At 45.2% G+C, this 24,529-nt stretch overlaps 1 protein-coding gene across 2 annotated transcripts in view; it reads left to right on the top strand.

Annotated features, from left to right (window-relative positions):
* Positions 1 to 23,916, top strand: part of LOC134760479 (uncharacterized) — a 30,379-nt gene extending 6,463 nt beyond the window's left edge. Inside the window, exons 2-3 of one of the 2 annotated variants that reach the window (XM_063718061.1) lie at positions 22,982 to 23,026; positions 23,769 to 23,916. The gene's annotated coding sequence lies outside the window, so the exon portion shown is untranslated. The remainder of the gene's footprint in view (positions 1 to 22,981; positions 23,027 to 23,768) is intronic. The other variant, XM_063718068.1, reaches the window with a different exon arrangement.
* Positions 23,917 to 24,529: the final 613 nt, after the last annotated feature.

The following is a 24,529-nucleotide window of genomic DNA, read 5'->3' as shown; positions in this document are numbered from 1 at the left end:
ACAGTGTGACACACTGACTGTGTGACACAGGTCGCCAGTGTGACAGTTGAGTTGAATCAGAGGACACCCAACTGGTGTCCACTGAAGAATGGATTGGTTACTGTTGGGGAGAAATTCCCACACACATTTTGGTTACCAAGAGTCACAGAATGGTGAATATACTAAATACCATTGAAATGTACACTTTAGCTGGGCACAGTGGCTCACGCCTGTAATCCCAGCACTTTGGAAGGCGGAGGCGGGCAGATCACCTGAGGTCAGGAGTTCGAGACCAGCCTGACCAACATGAAGAAACCCCATCTCTATTAAAAATACAAAAATTAGCCAGGTGTAGTGGCACATGCCTGTAATCCCAGCAACTCGGGAGGCTGAGGCAGGAGAATCGCTTGAACCTGGGAGGCGAAGGTTGCGGTGAGCCAAGATGGCGCCATTGCACTCCAGCCTGGGCAACAAGCGCGAAACTCCGTCTCAGAAAAAAAAAAAAAAAGAAAGAAAAGAAATGTACACTTTAAGATGGTTGATTTTATGTGACATAAATTCATCGGACTTAAAAAAAAAAAAACAAATAAATCCAAAGAAACATTTTCCATGAATCTCATGAAGCTTTTGGGAGGGGCTTTAACAGTATATTCATAGGATCATATATATATATATATATATATATATTTTTTTTTTTTTTTGAGACGGAGTCTCGCTGTCGCCCAGACTGGAGTGCAGTGGCGCGATCTCGGCTCACTGCAAACTCTGCCTTCTGGGTTCACGCCATTCTCCTGCCTAAGCCTGCCGAGTAGCTGGAACTACAGGCGCCCGCCACCGCGCCCAGCTAATTTTTTGTATTTTTAGTAGATACGAGGTTTCACTGTGTTAGCCAGGATGGTCTCGATCTCCTGACCTCGTGATCCGCCTGCCTCGGCCTCCCAAAGTGCTGGGATTACAGGCGTGAGCTACCGCGCCCGGCCCATTTTTTTTTTTTTTTTAAGATGGAGTCTTGCCCTGTCGCCCAGGCTTGAGTCCAGTGGCATGATCTCGGCTTACTACAACCTCCACCTCCCAGGTTCAAGCAATTCTCCTGTGCCTCAGCCTCCTGAGTAGCTGGGATTACAGGTGCGCACCACCATGCCCGGCTAATTTTTGTTATTATTATTTATTTTTTAGTAGAGATGGGGTTTCACCATGTTGGCCAGGCTGGTCTTGAACTCCTGGCCTCAAGTGATCTGCCTACCTCGGCCTCCCAAAGTTCTGGGATTACAGGCATGAGCCACCGCGCCCGGCTGGATCATATCTAATTTTATAATTTTAACTTTTTATTCTTTTCTTAAAGAGGGCCACTGTGGTAGACACTATAAGCACCCCCTCCCAAAGATGTCCATGTTTTAATCCTCGAAACCTGTGAATATGTTATGTAATATGACAAAGGGTAATTAAGGTGACAGATAGAATTAAGGTTGCTAATCAGCTGGCCTTAAAATAGGGAGATTATCCTGGATTGTCTAGGTGAACCCAGTATAATCAAGAGTCTTTAAAATGGAAGAAGGTGACAGAGAGGAGGTCAGAGTGAAGCAGTCTAAGGACTTATCTGTTGTTGCTGGTTTTGAAGATGGAGGAAGAAGCCACAACTCAAGGAGTGCAGATGGTCTCTAAAGCTGGAAAAGACAAGGAAACTGATTTTTTCCCAGAGCCTCCAGAAAGGAACACAGCCCTCTTGACACTTGAGTTTTAGCCCAGTGAGTCCTGTCTGGGCCTTTTAACTACAGAGCTGTAAGAGAAATTTGTGTTGTCTAAAGCTACAAAGTTTGTGGTAATTTGTTATAGCAGTGATAGAAAACTAATACAGCCACCTTAGATGTGCATACTTCAGGCCCCGCAAAACTTTATCTTCCGCTGACAGGGAATATAAAGAGTACAGGCTTTGAAGTTGGAAAACCTGGTCTCGTAACTTACTTGCTGTGTTACTGTAGGCAAATGGCTGAACTCTTCCAGGCCTCAGTTTCTTCACAGGTGGAGATATCTTATTATCTTCACATTGGAGATAATACCTACAAACCTGATCTATTGTGCGGATCAAAAGAGAAAGTGATTAATAAAACTTGGAAAGTACTCTAAAAATGTTCATGTGTCATTTTAAGTTGTTAGTAAAGAGTATTAGAGTGACTAAGTGACTCCAAGCTTATTAGCTGCAAAAATAGAAGTAGGAGAGCCGATTCTCTGGGACATGCCTGTAGTCCCAGTTATTTGGGAGACTGAGGTGGGGAGAATTGCTTGAGTCCAGCCTGGGTAACATGGGGAGACCTGTCCCTAAAAAATGAAAAAAGAAAAAACAGTTGGAGGGTAAGAAAAGGAAACCAGTTTTGATGAGCTAGCCAAGTTGATTAAAATAAAGCAGATATAATTCTTACTGTTTTTCCAGATGTCTTCCTGATTTTTTTTCTTTTTTTTTTTTGAGATGGAGTTTTGCCCTTGTTGCCCAGGCTGAAGTGCAATGGCGTGATCACAGCTCACCGCAACCTCTGCCTCCCAGGTTCAAGCAATTCTCTCAGGTTCAAGCGATTCTCCTGCCTCAGCCTTGCAAGTAGCTGGGACTACAGGCATGTGCTACCACACCCGGCTAATTTTGTATTTTTAGTGGAGATGGGGTTTCTCCATATTTGTCAGGCTGGTCTCGAACTCCCCACCTCAGGTGATCTGTCCGCCTTGGCCTCCCAAAGTGCTGGATTACAGGCATGAGCCATCGCATGGCCTGTCTTCCTGATTTTAAGCCAGTGCAAGATAGGAATTTTAGTGCTGAAAGGAGCTTGAAAATCACGTAGCCAGGCCGGGCGCGGTGGCTCACGCCTGTAATCCCAGCACTCTGGGAGGCCGAGGTAGGCAGATCACGAGGTCAGGAGATCGAGACCATCCCGGCTCACACAGTGAAACCCCGTCTCTACTAAAATTACAAAAAAATTAGCTGGGCGTGGTGGCAGGTGCCTGTATTCCCAGCTACTCGGGAGGCTGAGGCAGGAGAATGGCGTGAACCCGGGAGACGGAGCTTGCAGTGAGCGGAGATTGCACCACTGCACTCCAGCCTGGGCGACAGAGCGAGACTCCAGACTCCGTCTCAAAAAAAAAAAAAAAAAAAGAAAATCACATAGCCAAATGCCCCTCCTTCCCCTATACATTTTGTAGATGTGGAAGCTGAAACCCAGAGAGACTGAAAGACTTTATTAAGGCCGCTTAGCTACTGAATGATTTGACCAGTTGAATAAACAACTCCTAGGGCTTCACTGTATGAAGCACAATCTTTAAGATAAAAAGTACCCTAGAGAGGAAAACTTATGAAACTTTCAAGTAAGTTGAGTTTTTTTGTTTTTGTTTTTTTTTTTTTGAGACGGAGTCTCGCTCTGTCGCCCAGATTGGAATGCAGTGGCACAATCATGGTTCACTGCAATTGCAACTGCAACCTCCACCTCCCAAGTTCAAAAGATTCTCCTGCCTTAGCCTCCTGAGTAGCTGGGATTACAGGTGCGCACCACCACACCTGGCTAATTTTTGTATTTTTAGTAGAGACGGGGTTTCACCATGTTGGTCAGGTTGGTCTCGAACTCCTGACCTCGTGATCTGCCCGCCTCTTCCCGCCTTGGCCTCCCAAAGTGCTGGAATTACAGGCATGAGCCACCGCACCCGGCTGTAAGTTAGAGTATTAACAAAGAATTAGAGACAAGGATGAGAACCACATTAAAGGTAAAAGGAGAGGGAGAATTTATTTTATAAATGCAAAATTAGAAAGTTATTACTTATGGTGAATACATTGCCCAAATATTTTATCAGGAAAATACGTTTCCACTGGATTTCAGCTGTCTCACCTCCCTACCTTCATTTAATTGTTCTCCCAACATTTAATCTGAGTTTAGAAATTGAAAGATGTGGCGGGGAGTGATGGCTCACGCCTGTAATCCCAGCACTTAGGGAGGCCGAGGAGGGCTTATCACGAGGTCAAGAGATCAAGACCATCCTGGCCAACATGGTGAAACCCCGTCTCTACTAAAAATACAAAAATTAGCTGGGCGTGGTGGCACATGCCTGTAGTCCCAGCTACTCGGGAGGCTGAGGCAGGAGAATGGCTTGAACCCTGGAGGCAGAGGTTGCAGTGAGCCAAGATCTGCCACTGCACTCCAGCCTGGGCAACGAGTGAAACTCCGTCTCAAAAAAAAAAAAAAGGAAAAAGAAAGATGCTCTTTTTGTTGTTGTTTTTTTTTTCTTTTTTTTTTTTGAGACGGAGTTTCACTCTTGTTGCCCAGGCTGGAGTGCAATGGCGCGATCTCGGCTCACTGCCACCTCTGCCCCCCAGGTTCAAGCGATTCTCCTGCCTCAGCCTCCCGAGTAGCTGGGATTACCGGCGTGCGCCACCATACCCAGCTAATTTTTTTGTATTTTTAATAGAGACGGGGTTTCACCATGTTGGTTAGGCTGGCCTAGAACTCCCGACCTCAGGTGATCCGTCCGGCTCGGCCTCTCAAAGCGCTGGGATTACAGGCGTGAGCCACCGTGCCTGGTGAGAAAGATGCTCTTAACCCTATTTCACCAATAATAAAACAAAAAGTGTTCTTTTTGTTTTTGTTTTATTGAGATGTAATTCACCTAACATAAAATGCACCATTCTAAAGCGTCCACTTCAGTGGTTTTTAGAAAATTCCCTATGTTGTGTAACCATCACCATTACTCTCAAAACATTTCCATCAACTGCGCCCCCCCACCGAAAAAAACCATACTATTAGCAGTTAGTTCCAATTTCCCCCTTCTCCCATCCCTTAGCAACTACTAATCTAATTTCTGTCTATGGATTTGCTTATTCTGGATATTTTATGTACTGTAAATTGAATTATTAGCATAATATTTTCAAAGTTCATTCATATTGTAGCATGCATCAGTACTTCATTCTTTTTATGGCTGAATAATAATACATTGTATGGATGTATTACATTTTGTTTATCCTTTAGTTAGCTGATGGACATTTGGGTTGTTTTCACTTTTTGGCCATTATGAATAAAACTGCTATGAACATTCATTTACAAGTTTTTGTGTAAACATATATTTTCATTTCTCTTGAGTATATACTCAAGAAGTGGAATTGCTGGTTCATATGATAACTCTTGTGTTTATCTTTTTGAGAAACTGCTAAACTGTTTTCCACAGCAGCTGTACTTTCCACCAGCAATATATGAGGGTTCCATTTTTTCCACATTCTTTTCAACACTTCTTATTTTCTCTTTTTGAAAATATTGTTACTATAGTCAACCTAATGGGTGTAAAGTGATTTATCATGTAATTTGTTTGTTTAGTTTTATTTTTGGAACAGCATTTCCCACTCTTTTTATTTAATTTTAATTTTTTTTTTTTTTTTTTGAGACGGAGTTTCACTCTGTTGCCCAGGCTGGAGTGCAGTGGCGTGATCTCAGCTCACTGCAACCTCTTCCTCCTGGGTTCATACAGTTCTCCTGCCTCAGCCTCCCAAGTAGCTGGGATCACAGACATGTGCCACCATGCTCAGCTAATTTTTGTATTTTTAGTAGAGACGGGGTTTCACCATGTTGGCCAGGCTGGTCTCGAACTCCTGACCTCATGATCTGCCCACCTCAGCCTCCCAAAGTGCTGGGATTACAGGTGTGAGCCACCGCTCCTAGCCCATTATGGTATTTTAGATGACCACAGTTATAAAGTTAGGTCACATAATTATCAACCATAGTGATATGTGTTTATACATTTCCCCTTTCGACCTATTTCTTTTTTCTTTTTGAGACAGAGTTTCGCTCTTCTTGCCGAGGCTGGAGTGCAATGGTGTGATCACCTGAAGTCAGGAGTTCGAGACCAACCTGAGCAACATGGAGAAACGCCATCCCTACTAAAAATACAAAATTAGCTGGGCGTGGTGGTGCATGCTTGTAATCCCAGCTACTCGGGAGGCTGAGGCAGGAGAATTGCTTGAACCTGAGAGGCGGAGGTTGCGGTGAGCTGAGATCACACCATTGCACTCCAGCCTGGGCAACAACAGCGAAACTCCGTCTCAAAAAAAAAGTCAATAAAAATAAATAAGTAAATCTAATAATCTGATTTTAAAATGGGAAAAACTCTGTCTCAAAAAAAATATGGTTCGTCTGGTTGTAACTGTTATAGCCATGTGACTGTAATTAGTGTACGTGTTTATGCTTGCAAAAATAGGTATGTTATACTGAGTATTTTGTTGTGTAAAGTGACCTATGAAGCGTTCTGTCATGACTTTACGTGTCTCAAATAAATCCCCTTTTAAAAATGTAAATAAGGCCAGGTGCGGTGGCTCATGCCTGTAATCCCAGCACTTTGGGAGGCTGAGGCGGGTGGATCACGAGGTCAGGAGATTGAGACCATCCTGGCTAACACGGTGAAACCCCGCCTCTACTAAAAATACAAAAAATTAGCCGGGCATGGTAGCGGGCGCCTGTAGTCCCAGCTACTCGGGAGGCTGAGGCAGGAGAATGGCGTGAACCTGGGAGGTGGAGCTTGCAGTGAGCTGAGATCGCACCACTGCACTCCAGCCTGGGTGACAGAGCAAGACTCCCTCTCAAAAAAAAAAAAAAGTAAAAAAAAAGTAAATAAATACCTTTTAAATAATTTTTAAAATTAGTTTTCCAGAATGATAGTTTTGGAATTTTGAGCTTTCTGGATTTCAACACTTGAGGTTATGCCTTTTAGGATTATGATCAGCTTCCTGTCTCTTAAGAATCAAAACAAGCAATCACATACACTCTCAGCACTTTGACCCAGAATTTTAATGGAGGTTGTCATGAGTTCGATAAGGGAAAAATAATAATTATTATTATTATTATTTAGCCGGGCGCAGTGGCTCACGCCTGTAATCCCAGCACTTAGGGAGGCCGAGGTAGGTGGATCACTCGAGGTCAGGAGTTCGAGACCAGCCTCAACATGGAGAAACCCCCCATCTCTACTAAAAATACAAAATTAGCCAGGTGTGGTGGTGCATGCCTGTAATTCCAGCTACTCGGGAGGCTGAGGCAGGAGAATTGCTTGAACCCGGGAGGCAGAGGTTGCGGTGAGCCGAGATTGCACCACTGCACTCCAGCCTGGGCAACAAGAGCGAAACTCTGTCTCAAAAAAAAAAAAATTTAAAGACATCAAGATTGGAGGCTGGACACGGTAGCTCACGCCTATAATCCCAGCACTTTGGGAGACCTAGGTGGGTAGAAATTCTGTCTCAAAAAAAAAAAAAAAAAAAAAAAAGATTGGAAAGGAAGTAAAATTGTATTCACAAACAACATGGTCATCTTTACAAAAAATCATTTGGAATCTACAAAAAGGCTAATAAAACTTAGCAAGTTTGTAAGAAACAATAAACAAAAATCAATTGTATTTTTTATATAGAATTAGAAGACATTTTTAAGTAGATAATGAAATCAATACTATTTTCTTCTTTTTAATTATTATTATTATTTTTAGTAGAGATGGGGTTTCACCGTGTTAGCCAGGATGGTCTCCATCTCCTGACCTCGTGATCCACCCACCTCGGCCTCCCAAAGTGCTGGGATTACAGGTGTTAGCCACCACGCCCGGCCTAAATCAGTACTATTTTCAATAGGAGCAAAACATAGTTAAAATTTAGGAATAATTACGACAAAAGATTTGTAAGGCCTGTACACTGAAAGCTATAGAACATTTCTGAGAGAAATAAGAGACCTAAATAGATGGAGAGATAATATCATGTTCATGAATTGGAAGATTCAATATTGTTAAGAACTCAATTCTCTCCAAATTATGGAGTTGTGATATTATGTTATCTATATATTGATTTTCATCCATGGTTCCTGGCTCATAACTCCTGTAGCTCTTGTTATAATGTTGGGGTGCTTTAGGCCTCAGAAGCAGGCCTCAGGAAACAGAATCTCTCTCTGATCTTCTACTGCTGTCCTTTCACTCTCTGATCTTCTACTGCTGTCCTTTCACGGGCTCCCTTTTCTCCCCCAAAGCAGGACTGTCATCTTCCCCTGCCTTTCCATAAAGAAATTCCCTGGCCTACCTTGTCTGATTGTAGGTCATAAAACCCCTATTTTAGAAAGGGTCCTGCTCCATACCCTGAAGGAAGGAATGCTGTACACAGAGGCCAAGAAGAATCTGAACAAACAGGCCTTGCTGGGTATCCCCATTCAGTTTATTTTAGATCCTACCCTTTTTATCTAATCACATTTCTACATGGTTGTCAATCATGCCTATCCTATGAAGTCTTCATAAAAGGCCCAAGAAGACAACATTATAGAGAGCTTCCAGATAGTTGAACAAGGGGAGTCTTACAGGAAAGTGAGCAAGAACTCAACCACATGCCAGGAGGGCAGTGTACCGCAACTCCAAAGGGACAGAAGCTCCTGTGATCAGACTCTTCCGGACCTCGCCCTGTGTATCTCTTCATCTGGCTATCTATTTATATCCTTTAAAGTATCCTGGCTGAACGCAGTGGCTCACGCCTGTAATCCTAGCACTTTGGGAGGCCAAGGCTTGTGGGTCACCTGAGGTCAGGAGTTGGAGACCAGCCTGACCAATATGGTGAAACCCCATCTCTACTAAAAATACAAAAATTAGCCAGGTGTGGTGGACCATGCCTGTAGTCCCAGCTACACAGGAGGCTGAGACAGGAGAATTGTTTGAACTCGGGAGGCAGAGGTTGCAGTGAGCCAAGATTGTGCCACTGCACTCCAGTCTGGGCAACAGAGTGAGACTCCATCTCAAAAAAATAAAATAAAATAAAATAAAATAATAAATCCTGGGCCAGGCACGGTTGCTCACGCCTGTAATCCCAGCACTTTGGGAAGCCAAGGCAGATGGATCAACTGAGGTCAGGAGTTCGAGACCAGCCTGGCCAAACATGATGAAACCCCGTCTCTAGTAAAAATACAAAAAAATGAGCCGAGGATGGTGGTGGGCACCTGTCATCTCAGCTACTCGGGAGACTGAGGCAGGAGAATCGCTTGAACCCGGGAGGCGGAGGTTGCAGTGAGCTGAGATCACGCCAGTGCACTCCAGCCTGGGCAAAAAGAGTGAGACTCTGTCTCAAAAAATAATAATAATCCTTTGTATGACTGGGCACAGTGGCTCATGCCTATAATCCCAGCACTCTGGGAGGGTGAGGTGGGTGGATCACCTGAGGTCAGGAGTTTGAGACCAGCCTGACCAACATGGTGAACCCCGTCTCTACTAAAAAATACAAAAATTAGGCCGGACACGGTGGCTCATGCCTGTAATGCCAGCACTTTGGGAGGCCAAGGCCGGTGGATCATGAGGTGAGGAGTTCAAGACCAGCCTGGCCAAGATGGTGAAACCCCATCTCTACTAAAAAGTACAAAAATTACAGCATGCCTGTAATCCCAGCTACTCGGGAGGCTAAGGCAGGAGAATCGCTTGAACCTGGGGGGCAGAGGTTGCAGTGAGCCGAGATGGTGCCACTGCGCTCCAGCCTGGGTGACAGAGCGAGACTCCATCTCAAAAAAAAAAAAAGAAAAAATACAAAAATTAGCTGGGCGTGATAGCGGGTGCCTGTAATCCCAGCTGCTTGAGAGGCTGAGGCAGAAGAATCACTTGAACCTGGGAGGAAGAGTTTGCACTGAGCCGAGATCGTACCATTGCACTCTAGCCTGGGCAATAGAGCAAGACTCCATCTCAAAAAAAAAAAAGTATATAAATACACACACACACACACACACACACACACACACACATATATATATCCTTTGTAATAAACCAGTAAATGTAAGTAAGTGTCTCCCTGAGTTCTGTGAGCCACTCTAGCAAAGAGGATCATGGGAACTCCATCTTGAAACCAGCTGATCAAACGTACAGAGGCCTGGTCTTGTGACTAGTGGGAAGGAGGAGGTGTTCTTGTCGGACTGAGCCCTCAACCTGTGGTTTCTGAAGCTATTTCCAGGTAGATAATGTCAGAATTGAATTGAATTGGAGGACACGCAGCTGATATCTGCTGCAGAATTGATTGCTTGGTGTATGAGGAGAAACCAACCCACATTTGGTCCCAGAAGAATTCTGGGTTGATTGTTGTGGTGTGAGAACAGTGGAAAAACATGGTTTGAATTTTTCTACTATCCCAAGAGTCAGTGTAATTCCAATCAAAATCTTTTTTAAAAAATATTTTACAGAAAAAATTGACAGGCTGCTTCTAAAGTTCATATGAAAGGGAAAAATTGTTTTAAAACCCCAAAACTTAGAGTAGACAAAACAACTTGAAGACTATGAAGAAAGTTGGAGTCCGTGAGTGGTGGCTAATGCCTGTAATCCCAGAACTTTGGGAGGCTGAGACAGGCAGATCACTTGAGGTCAGGAGTTCAAGACTAGCCTGTCCAACAGTGAAAACCCGTCTCTACTAAAAATACAAAAAAAAAAAAAATTAGCCAGGCGTGGTGGCGAGTGCCTGTAATCCTAGCCACCTGGGAGGCTGAGGCAGGATAATCGCTTGAATTTGGGAGTGGAGGCTGCAATGAGCCAACATAGTACCACTGCACTCTAGCCTGGGCGAGACAGAGTGATACTCTGCCTCAAAAAAAAAAAAAAAAAAAAAATTGGAGAAGTGGTTCGTTTCCTGCCCAGATTCTGACAGTAGGTTTGAGGGCACAGGCCAAGGGAAGCAGTACCAGAGGCTCAACATGATGAAAACAGCTGTCCAGCAAGAAAGACTAGAGCTTGGTTTTTGTTAATTTTAATTTTTATTTTTTGAGATGCAGTCCCTCTCTGTTGCCCAGGTTGGAGTGCAGTGGCACAATCTTGGCTCACTCCAACCTCCGCCTCCCAGGTTCAAGCGATCCTCCTGCCTCAGCCCCCCAGGAGCTGGGATTATAGGCATGAGCCACCAAGCCTGGCTAATTTTTGTATTTTTAGTAGAGACAGGGTTTCTTCATGTTGGCCAGGCTGGTCTCAAACTCCTGACCTCAGGTGATCCACCCGCCTCGGCCTCCCAAAGTGCTGGGATTATAGGTGTAAGCCACCATGCCCGGCCAGCCACTGCGCCCAGCCTTTTTTTTATTTTTTTATTTTTTTATTTTTTTTTTGGAGACAGAGTTTTGCTCTTGTTGCCCAGGCTGGAGTGCAATGGCGCAATCTCAGCTCGCTGCAACCTCCACCTCTCGGGCTCAAGCAATTCTCCTGCCTCAGCCTCCCAAGTAGCTGGGATTACAGGCATGCGCCACCACACCCATCTAATTTAGAATCTTTATTAGGGACGGGGTTTTTCCATTTTGGTCAGGCCAGTCTCAAACTCCTGACCTCAGGTGATCCGCCTGCCTTGGCCTCCCAAAGTGCTGGGATTACAGGTGTGAGCCACCGCACTCGGCCTTGTTAAACTTTTTTGTTAATTTTTTTTTTTTTTTTTTTTTTTTTGAGAGAAGTCTCACTCTCATCTCCCAGGTTTGAGTGCAATGACTTGAGCTCGGCTCACTGCAATCTCCACCTCCCAGGTTCAAACGATTCTCCTGCCTCTGCCCCCCAAGTAGCTGGGATTAAGTCGCCTGCCACCACGCCCAGCTAATTTTTGTATTTTTTAGTAGAGACAGGGTTTCACCATGTTGGCCAGGCTGGTCTTGAACTCCTGACCTCAGGTTATCTGCCCGCCTCGGCCTCCCAAAGTGCTGGGATTACAGGTGTGAGCCACTGCGCCCGGCCATTTTTTTGTTGTTACTTTTTAAGACACGATTAGAGCCAAAGAAGAGTTGGTGTAGAGATCAAGGTTTGGACAAGGGTGAGGCAAGTGAGGCTTTCGTTCCAAAGGACCCATCTTGCGCTTATATGATCTTGAGAGTGTGTGCCTCCTAAAATTTTACGTTTCCTCACCCGAAGGTAATCCTGCCCCTTATGGGACTCAGAACATGATACCCCAAAATATGGCACCTTGGCAATTAAAAAAACTAAAGAAGCAAGATCACGTTGACCTTCCCCCCGCTTTCTCATGCACAGTGTTTTCATAAAGGAATTATTTAACCTACCTCACCTGAAAGCAGGACATAAGACCCTCATTCCAGGCTGGCCCAGCCCCATACTCAGAGAAAAGGAATGCTACTCAGCAGAAAGGAATGCTACTCAGAGTGGCCAAGAACAATCTGAACAAACAGACCTTGTCATATTTCCCCCACTTCCCCTACCCCAGTTTATTACCATTAGATCATATCCTTTGTCCAGTCATGTTCTCCACAATCATCTACTTCTTTCAGCAGATTTAGCATTTAAAAAAACACACTTTTCCCTGGGTCTTTGGGTCTTCATTTCTGAAGGCTCTTATGTCTTATAAAACTTTGTTAAATTTGTTATGCTTTCCTCTTATTAATCTGCATTTTGTTATGGGGTGTCATCTGTGAACCTAGCAATGGGTGAGGAAGACAATACTTTTTTCTCTCCTATGCCCTGATGGGGAGCTCTCTAGACAGACAAATGAATAGCTTAGACTTCTCATCACCCATATACCCACACTCTCTCTTTTTTTTTTTTTTTTTTTTTTTTTTTTTGAGACGGAGTCTCGCTCTTTCGCCCAGGCCGGAGTGCAGTGGCGCTATCGCGGCTCACTGCAAGCTCCACCTCCCGGGTTTACGCCATTCTCCTGCCTCAGCCTCCGGAGTAGCTGGGACTACAGGGGCCCGCCACCGCGCCCGGCTAATTTTTTTGTGTTTTTAGTAGAGACGGGGTTTCACCGCGTTAGCAAGGATGGTCTCGATCTCCTGACCTCGTGATCTGCCCGCCTCGGCCTCCCAAAGTGCTGGGATTACAGGCGTGAGCCACCGCGCCCGGCCTCTTTTTTTTTTTAAACAGTCTCCTTCTGTTGCCCAGGCTGGAGTACAGCCTGGGCTCACTGGATCCTCTGCTTCCTGGGTTCAAGCGATTCTCCTGCCTCAGTCTCTCGAGTAGGTGGGACTTCAGGTGCATGCCACCAGGCCCGACTAATTTTTGTAGTTTTAGTAGAGATGGGGTTTCACCATGATGGCCAGGTTGGCCTCGAACTCCTGACCTCAAGTGATCCTCCCACCTTAGCCTCCCAAAGTGCTAGGATTACAGGCGTGAGCCACCATGCCCGGCTGCACACTCTCTTACATTTCCCACACCTTGAAATTTCCCTCACTGCCCATCCTAAATACAGTACCATGAGACTTAGATTAGATTTCAAAGGAAGGGCAGTGTCACTTAGTTCCATTAAGGCCTACCTGTATCGTCTGTGGCCTAGACTGGAGGTGGATATGGGGAGAGTGATTTCCAAGATAGACATAGCTCTGTTATCTTCATTCCCTGAGTCCAAGCCCAGTTGAATACCTAAGTGGCTTCTCATTCTTTTTTTTTTTTTTTTTTGAGATGGAGTCTCACCCTGTTGCCCAGGATGGAGTGCGGTGGCATGATCTTGGCTCACTGCAACCTCCGCCTCCCAGGTTCAAGCAATTCTCCTGCCTCAGCCTCCTGAGTAGCTGGGATTACAGGCATGTGCCACCTCGCCCAGTTAATTTTTTGTATTTTTAGTAGAGATGGGGTTTCACCATGTTGGCTAGGATGGTCTCGATCTCCTGACCTCGTGATCCACCCACCTCGGCCTCCCAAAGTGCTAGGATTATAGGTGTGAGCCACCGCACCCGGCCGTGGCTTCTCATTCTTATCCTTACAGATTGCTGGCATCCCCTGCCTCTTACCACTCTTCCCATCCTTCCATCAGCTTAGACCACTCAAGTGCTTTCACTACAAGTTTCCTTTATTGTCATCACTAGGCAGCTCCATTTTGATCTCAGAGCTAATAGATGAATCCACTTTCTTCAATATGGCCACTCTCTCAGCTGGGGTCTTCTTCCCTAATCTTTGTTTGTGTGTGTGTGTGTGTGTGTGTGTGTGTGTGTGTGTGTGTGTGTTTTGTTGTTTTTTTTTTGAGACAAAGTCTCACTCTGTTGTCCAAGATGGAGTGCAGTGGCACCATCTCGGCTCACTACAACTTCCACCTCCCAGGTTCAAGCAATTCTCCTGCCTCACCCTCCCAAGTAGCTGGGACTATAGGCATGCGCCACCATGCCCAGCTAATTTTTTTTGTATTTTTAGTAGACACAGGGTTTCACTATGTTGGCCATGCTGGTCTTGAACTCCTGACCTTGTGATCCGCCCACCTCAGCCTCCCAAAGTGCTGGGATTACAGGCGTGAGCCACCACGTCCGGCCCTGAAATAAAAAAATAATTATCATTTTTTTAAAAAAAGAGCTTGAGGCCTTGGGTACCTTGAGTTAAAGAGGCTTCTGAAGGAGAACCTGGGGGATTCCAAATCTGACAGCTACAATTTTGCACAAAGCCTTACTCAATGTTCTCCTCTCATCACCCCCTTTCTTTTTACCTGCTTCCCTTGTCTTCTGCTCATCTCCTCTCCTGGAGAGTTGGTGTTGGTTGTTGTCAGGAAGCCTCAGCTCCTCACGATGGGAACTCCCCAGAGGGCTCCTTGAATGTCCTCATGACATGGCACCTAACTCCCCCCAGAATGAGAGATCCAGGAGACAGTGGGAAGGAAGCCACCAAGCCTTTAGGTCCTAATCTCTAAAGTCACTGTAGGGGAGAAAATTAGCATCTTTTTCTAGTATCGCCCTAGGTTCCTGGCAGAGATCCCTATAACAAAATAATAAATAGAAGAGAAAAGCATACAAATTTATTTAATAAGTTTTACATCATATGAGAGACAATAAGGAAATGAAGACCCAAAGAAACAGAAAAAATCTGTATTTTTATGCTTAGGTTCGTGTAGAGTGGACTATCATACAGTATGATTGGACAAAAGCGGATATGATCTAATGGAATGAGACCACCACTTCTCCTGTTGTCCTTCCCAGCTTCTCCCCAACCTCCCCTTTTCCCTAGTTTATAAGACAGGAGAAAAGGGAGAAAGCAAAAAGTTGGAAAGAAACAGAAATAAGATAAATAGCTAGATGACCTTGGTGCCACCACCTGGCCCTGGTGGTTAAAATAACAATAATAATAATAATATTAACCCCTGACCAAAACTACTAGTGTTATCTGTAAATTCCAGACATTGTATGAGAAAGCACTGTAAAACTTTTTGTTCTGTTAACTGATGTATGTAGCCCCTAGTCACGTTCCTCACGCTTATTTGATCTATTATGACCCTTTCACATGGACCCCTTAGAGTTGTAAGCTCTTAAAAGGACTAGGAATTTCTTTTTCGGGGAGCTCAGCTCTTAAGACGCAAGTCTGCCGACGCTCCTGGCCAAATAAAAACCTCTTCCTTCTTTAATCCAGCGTCTGAGGAGTTTTGTCTGTGACTTGTCCTGCTACAGTAATGGTAACAAACTGGAGAGAACTTAACAAGGCCTGTTTATTCACAGCTTCTTGGCATCTCTGCGTCTTCATTCTTTTCTCCTGGGTATAGGAAGGAGGCCCTGGAAATAGGGTCTTATGACCTTATTTTGTAAGAAGGTCAGAGAATTCTTTTAGGGCCTGCTTCATGGGAGAAAGTCAGGGGAAGGTTAGAGAGACCTTCCCTGTTAAACCTTCCCCATAGTGTTAACAATAATTACATGCCAGGCTTTAGATAAAAGTATAGATTAAGAATTAGTCAGGTTGTCCTATGACTCATTTCCCTATAGCCTCTTATGGACCATGTAGGCCAGGACATAAACCATGTATTTCCTTATTGTTCTTGTAGATAGGATCTTTGACGTTAGGAGCCTTACAACTTTTCATTTGAGATGTTTTTCAGAACTAACGCCAATGAGTCCAAAGACCACACCAAGGAACCAAGTCGGTCTGAGAATGCAGTTTCTTCAGCTGGGCGCAGTAGCTCATGCCTGTAATCCCAACACTTTGGGAGGCCAAGGCGGGCAGATCATGAGGTCAGGAGTTTGATACCAGCCTGGCCAACATGGTGAAACCCCGTCTCCACTAAAAATACAAAAATTAGCTGGGCGTGGTGGTGTGCACTTGTAATCCCAGCTACTGGGGAGGCTGAGGCAGGAGAATGGCTTGAACCCAGGAGGCAGAGGTTGCAGTGAGCTAAGATCGTGTCACTGCACTCCAGCCTGGGTGACAAACAAGACTCTGTCTCAAAAAAAAAAAATGCAGTTTATTCACCTCCATCCTATGACGTCACCCTTCACTCTTTGAACAATCGACACCTTGGCCCACTACTCGTCCAAACCCCTTAAGGTCCCTAGACCCAAACTCTTTGAAGAAGTGGTTTTGAGGTTTCTTCTCATCTCATTTGGTGGCCTCACAATTAAACCTCTTTCTCTGCTGCAACCTGGAGTCTTGGTGCATTGACTTTCTGCACATCAGGCAACACACCCAGCACAATCACCCCTGCACATGCTGTTTCTCCATTCAGTTCTTCAGCTTGAATTCTTTTTTTTGAGACGGAGTTTCACTCTTGTTGCCCAGGCTGGAGTGCAATGGCGCGATCTTGGCTCACCGCAACCTCTGCCTACCGAGTTCAAGCGTTCTCCTGCTTCAGCCTCCTGCGTAGCTGGGATTACCGGCATGTGCCACCACGCACAGCTAATTTTATATTTTTAATAGAGACGGTGTTTCTCCATGTTGGTCAGGATGGTCTTGAACTCCCGACCTCAGGTGATCCGCCCGCCTCGGCCTCCCAAAGTGCTGGGATTATAGGTGTGAGCCACCATGCCCAGCTGAATTATTTAATATGTCAAGGCACCATATTTTAGGGTAGTGCATCCCGCACTCCATCTGGAACACATGCCACATCCCTTCTGCTACATTCTACTGGTCAAAGCATCCCTTCTGCTACATGCCACTAGTCAAAGCAAGTTACAAAAACAAGCCAGATCCAAAGGTTGAGGAAATAGACCCCCACCTTTGAGAAGCAGCAAATAATTTGTGGCCATGTTTAATCTACCACAAAGAATTTGGCCGGGATCAGAGATGGATGCCCACACTTTTGTCCTTTGTCTTACTGAACTGGAGTTTTGAAGAGGCCATCACACGGTCTACCCCCTTTAGAAGGAGATCTGCAAAAGCTTTAAATGTTTGCCCTGAGCTCTCAGTTTCTCTCGTTTTTCCTTTTCCCATCTCTCTCTCTCTCTCCCTCTCTCAGCCCCACCCCCCTTTCCCTGCTGCACCATCCTCTGTAATTCAGCTACAGCCAAGCTGTAGCTTTTCCTTTCCAGCCCTACCCAACTCAGGGACCCATTCTTCTCCCCATTTCAAGCCCCATAGGCCTCCTCAACTCTCCCTGGAAAGGAGAAACCGGCTCAAAGTGAGTTGAGTGGAGAATTGGGAAAGCTCTTTGAGACTTCTGGAGTTCCCAGTAGCAAAAGGAAACAGGATAACAAAACAGTTAGGGTGAAACCTGAATGATGGCATGGGGCTGGTGGGGTGCTCACAAGAAGTAGGATGGAAAAGAACTGAAAATAGAAAGTTGCCCTTACCTTCCCTGACTTGAGGGACCTGTGACTCTAGGCAATTAAGGCTAGTTGTCTTGCCAAGGTGATAGCATGTAATAGCCCATAATTACCCATAATGACTTCATGAGGCTCAGCCTAGGTGGGAGCCCAGGCATTTCAAGATAATGTCTTTTCTTCCCTTTGTATTCTGAGTGCATTATCTCCCTGCATGGATTGAAAGGTGCTTACTAACACAAGTGCCCTTGTTAATTAGGTTGGTTCTGACTTACGTGCTACTTATTAGATACTCAAGTCAATATGGATAAGTGTCCTGCTTCTGGGCCGGGGACAGAGAAAAAGCCAGAAAACCCCCACTTCTCCTCAAAAGGTGTCTCTGGTGTCCAGAAAGGACAGAGGATGCTTCATTTTTATGGTGCTGGGATGAGCTGAGGGAAGGGGAGAAGCAAGAGGCAAACCCTGATGGGGAGGCTGCTGGAAGGAGACAGCTCACAGGACACCACCACCACAAGCTGAGCCTCCACTTTCCTATCTGTGATGTGGGGCTTAGAACCAGAGTATTGGCATGAGAAAGGATTAGAGATGAATGCCCACTTTTGTCCTTGTAAGAAAAAATTGTGGGACTTTGAAATTAAGTAGAAGTCCTGGCCTAAATAGTTCATCCTTCCAGATTATCTCTTTCTTTATCTCTTCCTAGTTTGTCTTTTTTTTTTTTTTTGAGATGGAGTCTCACTCTTGTCGCCCAGGCTGGAGTGCAGTGGCGTGATCTTGGCTCACCACAACCTCTGCCTCCCAAGTTCAAGCGATTCTCCTGCCTCAGCCTCCCAAGTGGCTGGGATTACAGGCTCCTGCCACCATGCCCAGCAAATTTTTGTATTTTTAGTAGAGACGGGGTTTCACCATGTTAGCTAGGCTGGTATTGAACTCCCGACCTTGAGTGATCTGCCCACCTCGGCCTCCCAAAGTGCTGGGATTACAGGCGTGGGCCACCACGCCCAGCCCCTAGTTTTTCTTTGATTAGGATATTTTACCACTCTGTAGAGATAACAGTTGACTTGTAAAAATCTGAAAGTAAGATAGTTTCCTTCTAAAGAAATGCAAATTGCATCCATTGTACGGTGAAATGCAGTTGATTCTATTCCTTTGGTATGATAGGGTTCATGACATACTACTCCAAAATGTGGCACCTCCGCATTCGAGAAAAAAACAAGAGAAGCGGGGAGGTTTCTCTGGCCTTCTCCCACTGTTCTCCCCTGAAGCAGTCCATAAAACTGAATTGAACTTCTCCTGAAGTAGGTCATAAGGCCCTCATTTCAGAGGGGTTCTCTCTATATCTGGAGAAAAGGAATAAAGACACAGAGATGCCAAGAAGAATCTGAACAAACAGGCCTTGCTAAGTTCCCCCCAGTTCTCTTCCGCTCCTGTCTCTGGCTCCTCTGCCTTTCCCAGAACACAGGGAGAGGCTTTCTCTGACCTCTCCCAGAACACAGGGAGAGGCCCTTATCTGACCAAGGGAAGTTTCTTCAGAAGGAATGCAGTTGTCTTGGGCCCTCTCCCTACAATCTCATTAAACAGAGAAGATTAACTCACAGGAAAGAAGACTGGAGTTGACACCAAACCCAGAGCCCAGACGAACTTTGTGACACGATATTTCCTGTTCTTTGGTCCCATTCATTCCCCCTAAGAATCATTTACTCTTTCTCTAACATTGCCTAGAGCCCCCACCTCCCTTACTCCTATGAAGAGGGCACTTAAGCTTCAGCTATCTGGCCCTTTGAGTTTACTTTGTGTGACTCTCATTTGTGTGACTCTCTTGCACTTGCATATTAATGAATTCATAAGCCTTTTCTCCTGTTAATCTGCCTATTGTCCATTTATTTCAGCAGATGCCATTATCAAACTTTCAGAGGGAAAGTGTAAACTTTCCTGCAATACACTTTTGTCTTTTGATCATACTTCTGCATGACTGCCCATAAAAATACACAGATTTTTCAGTTCTTTTGGGTCTTTGTTTCTGAAGGCTCCTGTGTCACATAAAACTTTGGTTAAATAAAGATGTATGTTTTTATCTTGCTGATCTGTCTTTTGTTATAGGGGTCACTGCCATGAACCTTGCAAAGATTAGGGAAAACATAATAGTTTATAACACATAAATATCAACCAGTTTTTTCAGTTCTTCGAGTTTCGCATCCACTTGTAAATGCATCTCAACATTCTTTATCTGACTCTAAACTTGATAGTTTTCTTTAAAATTGACTATAATATTCAAATTATATTAATGAGGGTTTCCTTATTAATTAATGAATTAAATGTTTTGCATTTTATATCTGTGTAACAGTATATCCTTTTAAAATATTAATCTTGTGGCCAGGTGTGGTGGTTCATGCCTATAATCCCAACACTTTGGGGGGCCAAGGCAGGCAGATCGCTCAAGCTCAGGAGTTCGAGACCAGCCTGGGCAACATGGTGAAACCCTGTCTCTACCAAAAAGTACAAAAAAAAAAAAATTAGCCGGACGTGGTGTCACAAGCCTCTAGTCCCAGCTGCTCAGGAGGCTAAGGTGAGAGGATCACCTGAGCCCAGGACATGGAGGTTGCAGTGAGCCAAAATCATGCCACTGCACTCCAGTCTGGGTGACAGAGCAAGGCACCTCTCAAAAAAAAAAAAAATTACTCATTTAACATTCTACAGAAGAAGAAAAGTAGGCCCCAAGAGGAGGTGGGATTTACCTGAGATCACACAGCTCATCTGTCCCAAAGCATGACCAGAAGAAGCCAGGCCTCCTTTGGCTTCTTTAAGTTCAGTAATCACTAAGGTACCTCACAGGACTGTCTTCAGAACCAGAAGGTGGAAGAGAGAAGAGAAAGTGGTGCGAAAGTGAATGACGCCAAGCAGAGAGGAGGGCTTCCTTTCTGGGCTGTGGTGACTCATGAGGTCCTGGGCTCCAGGCCTCATAAGGCAGTGATGTGAGCACGGCTAGGGGTGTCAGCCTGTTGAGTTTCCTTAGCTGCCCTGCTTCCCTCACAGGGCCCTGGGGTGAGGGGTGAGGTGAGAGAGGAGGCCTGTGAAAGTGCTGTGGTGGTTTTTAAAATATGCCCACAAATTCTTTGATATTCCTCCCTTCAAGAGGTGGAGCCTTGGCCGGGCACGGTGGCTCATGCCTGTAATCCCAGCACTTTGGGAGGCCAAGGCGGGCAGATCACCTGAGGTCGGGAGTTAAAGACCAGCCTGACCAACATGGAGAAACTCCGTCTCTACTAAAAATACAAAATTATACGGGCGTGTTGGCACATGTCTGTAATCCCAGCTACTCAGGAGGCTGAGGCAGGAGAATCACTTAAACCCGGGAGGTGGAGGTTGCAGTAAGTCGAGATTTCACCATTGCACTCCAGCCTGGGCAATAAGAGTGAAACTCCATCTCAAAAAAACAAAGAAAAAAAGAGGTGGAGGCTTAAAAAGGTAGAGCCTAGGCTGGGTGCGGTGGCTCACACCTGTAATCCCAGCACTTATGGGAGGCCGAGGTAGGTGGGTCACCTGAGGTCAGGAGTTTGAGACCAGCCTGGGCAACATGGTGAAACCCCCTCTCCACTAAAAATATAAAAATTAGCTGGGCATGGTGGCGGGCACCCATAGTCTCAGCTATGCAGGAGGCTGAGCCAGGAGAATAGCTTGAACCCAGGAGGCAGAGGTTGCAGTGAGCCGAGATCATGCCACTGCACTCTAGCCTGGGCAACAGAGCAAGACCCTGTCTCCAAAAAAAAACAAAAACAAAAACAGAAACAAAAATGTAGAGCCTAGAGCCTAGTTCCCCTCAAGGGTGGATTGGATTTAGTGACTCACTTCTTACAAATAGAATAAAATGGAAGTGATGCTGTGTGTGTGTGTGTGTGTGTGTGTGTGTGAGAGAGAGAGAGACAGAGACAGAGAGAGAGAGACGGTCATAAAACAGCACTGTGGCTTCCATCTTGGTGATACTCTTGGATTTCTTACTCTGGGAGAAGCCAACTGCTCTGAGAATACTCAGGCAGCCCTGTGGAGAGGCCCTTTGTGTGAGGAATTGAGGCCTCCAGCAAGTAGCCATTTGTAGTGAATTCCAGGGGCACGGGGGCTCACGCCTGTAATCCCAGCACTTTGGGAGGCCAAGGTGGGCAGATCACGAGGTCAGGAGTTCGAGACCAGCCTTACCAACATGGTGAAACCCCGTCTCTACTAAAAACACAAAAAAATTAGCCCGGCATGGTGGCAGGCACCTGTAGTCCCAGCTACTTGGGAGGCTGAGGCAGGAGAATAGCTTGAACCCGGGAAGTAGAGGTTGCAGTGAGCCAAGATAGCGCCACTGCACTCCAGCCTGGGCTACAGAACAAGAATCTGTTTCAAAAAAAAAAAAAAGAAAGAAAGAAAGAAAAAGGAAAAAAAGAAAGAAAAGAAAAGCTTGATATCACTGATCACTAGAGAAATGCAATCAAAACCACAATGAAATACCACCTCACACCAGTCAGAATGGCTATTACTAAAAAGTCAAAAAATGGCCAGGCACGGTGGCTCACACCTGTAATCCCAGCACTTTGGGAGGCTGAGTGGGTGGATCATGAGGAAGAGTTTGAGACCAGCCTGACCAACATTGTGAAACACCGACTCTACTAAAAATACAAAAATTAGCCGGGTGTGGTGGCACACGCCTGTAATCTCAGCTACTCAGGAGGCTGAGGTAGGATAATTGCTTAAACCCAGGAGGCGGAGGTTGTGGTGAGCTGAGATCATGCCATTGCACTCAGCCTGGGCGACAGAGGGAGACTCTGTCTCAAAAAAAAAAAAAAAAAAGAAAAAAGTCAAAAAATAACACATGCTGGCGAGGTTGTGTGGAGAATAGGGAAGCCTTATATGATGTTATGATGTTGGTAGGAGTGTAAATTAGTTCAACCATTGTGGAAAGCAGTGTGGCAATTCCTCAAAGAGCTAAAAGCAAAACTATCATTCGACCCAGCAATCTCATTACTGCGTATATACCAAGAGGAAGATAAAGCCTTCTACCATAAAGACACATGCATGTGAATGTTCATTGCAGCACTACTCACAATAGCAAAGACATGGAATCAACCTAAATGCTCACCAATGACAGACTGGATAAAGAAAATGTGGTACATATGCACCACGGAATACCATGCAGCCATAAAAAAGAACAAGATTTTTTTGCAGGAATATGAATGGAGCTGGAGGCTATCATTCTTGGCGAAATTATGCAGGAACAGAAAACCAAATACTGCATGTTCTCACCTGTAAGTGGGAGCTAAATGACGAGAACTTACGAACACAAGGAAACAACAGTCACTGGTGTCTATTGAGGAGGGAGGTTGGGAAGGAGAAGAACAGCAGAAAAGATAACTATTGAGTACTGGGGGTTAATACCTGGGTGATATATAATAATAGTATGTACAACAAACCCCTGTGACACTCGTTTATCTATGTAACAAACCTTCACATGTACCCCGAAACCTAAAATAAAAGTTAAAAAAAAAGAAAAAGATATGGCCATGAAGTGGTAATAACACACAATAAGCTTTATTTGGGCCGTGCTTTGACAGGGTTGCCTACTGAGGAAGCTTTTCACAGCATGACACCTTCCGCAGGTAATGGCTGAGGCCACCAGCTAGAAGAGAAGGAGGGCGGGGGAACTTCTGGGGGACACGGAGATTGGAGCGGATCCTTAGGTGTCTAGATGCCCTCAGTAGAAGGGTGTGGAGTCTCAGAGTCAGAGAGATCCAAAGGGCAGCTATGGCTGGTGCTTTTTTTTTTTTTTTTTTTTGAGACAGAGTTTCCCTCTATGGCCCAGGCTGGAGTGCAGTGGCATGATCTTTGCTCACTGCAAGCTCCGTCTCCCAGGTTCACGCCATTCTCCTGACTCAGCCTCCTGAGTAGCTGGGACTACAGATGCCTGCCACCACATCCGGCTAATTTTTTGTATTTTTAGTAGAGATGGGGTTTCACCATGTTAGGCAGGATGGTCTCGATCTCCTAACCTCGTGATCCACCCGCCTCGGCCTCCCAAAGTGCTGTGATTACAGGCATGAGCCACCGTGCCCGGCAACTGGGGCCTTTTATAGCACCAGAGTTTATTGTATCTGTAGCTAGTAAATGTGGGATTCTGCTTTGTGGGGTATGCAAATCGGAAGGCTGTCAATGACTTAACGATCTGTTTATTTGGACTATATTTAAAGCAACTGGGTGTATAAAAAATTTGAGCATGGCACTGGTAAACTTTTGAGGCAATGATCCCAGTCTGCTGTGAAGCAATAAAAAATATAGGGCCAATATAGAGATAATATAACTTTGGCTTATTATGTAACAGCACGTCTGTCTTTGATTCTTTAGGCTCAATCAAACCTTCAATGACTGTGGCCCCGAAATACATCTTGATTGAAACCTCATGAGAGACTCTGAGCCAGAAAACCCAGCAACTTAGAACCCAGATATCTGACCATCAGCCACTGTGTGAAATAATAAATGTTTGTTGTTTTAAGCTGCTATTAATACGAGTGTCTTGAGAAACAAAGCCAGTCAGGCTGCACTTAAGGCTGGCTTTGTGTTCCCTCCAGCCTTTGTCTTCCCCCATCATGACAACTTGTGCTCTTTCTCCCAGGAGGCTGAGGATGCTGCTCTGAGACAGCCAGGCAAGAACCTCAGTCAGCATCAGCAACAGCTGCTCCTCAGTTTGCTTTCTGAATTATTTAGCCCTTCTTTGCTTCTATCCTAAATCCAGACCTTTTAAAATATTAATATTTTAAATAGGCCTGGGCCTTGGCTTGGAAGTCTGTATTTCTCTCCTGTCTCTGCCCAAGGCTAGACGTCTTAGAGAAGAGTTATCTCTGCCCTGAATGATTTTCTCTTTGGCTCTGGCTCCTGGAAATTAAATCTGGCTGGGTTCTAACCAAGGAAAGGGAAACCATTTTCACAATGGAATCAAAAGAGTTTCTTTTCTACAAATGCAGCCTTTTACTTGCCCAAGCTCACAGGGCTTGTGTCACAGCTGGTGATCTGAGACCCAGACCCTCTCACCACCTCCCAGCCACCACCATGCCAGAGGGAGACAAAGCTCGCACTGCTGTGAGATGTGCTCTGCCTCCCACGACTGC

The sequence above is a fragment of the Pongo abelii genome, chromosome 1 (assembly GCF_028885655.2).
Source record: "Pongo abelii isolate AG06213 chromosome 1, NHGRI_mPonAbe1-v2.0_pri, whole genome shotgun sequence".
Lineage (NCBI taxonomy): Eukaryota > Metazoa > Chordata > Mammalia > Primates > Hominidae > Pongo > Pongo abelii.
This window is presented reverse-complemented; position numbering and strand designations above follow the sequence as displayed.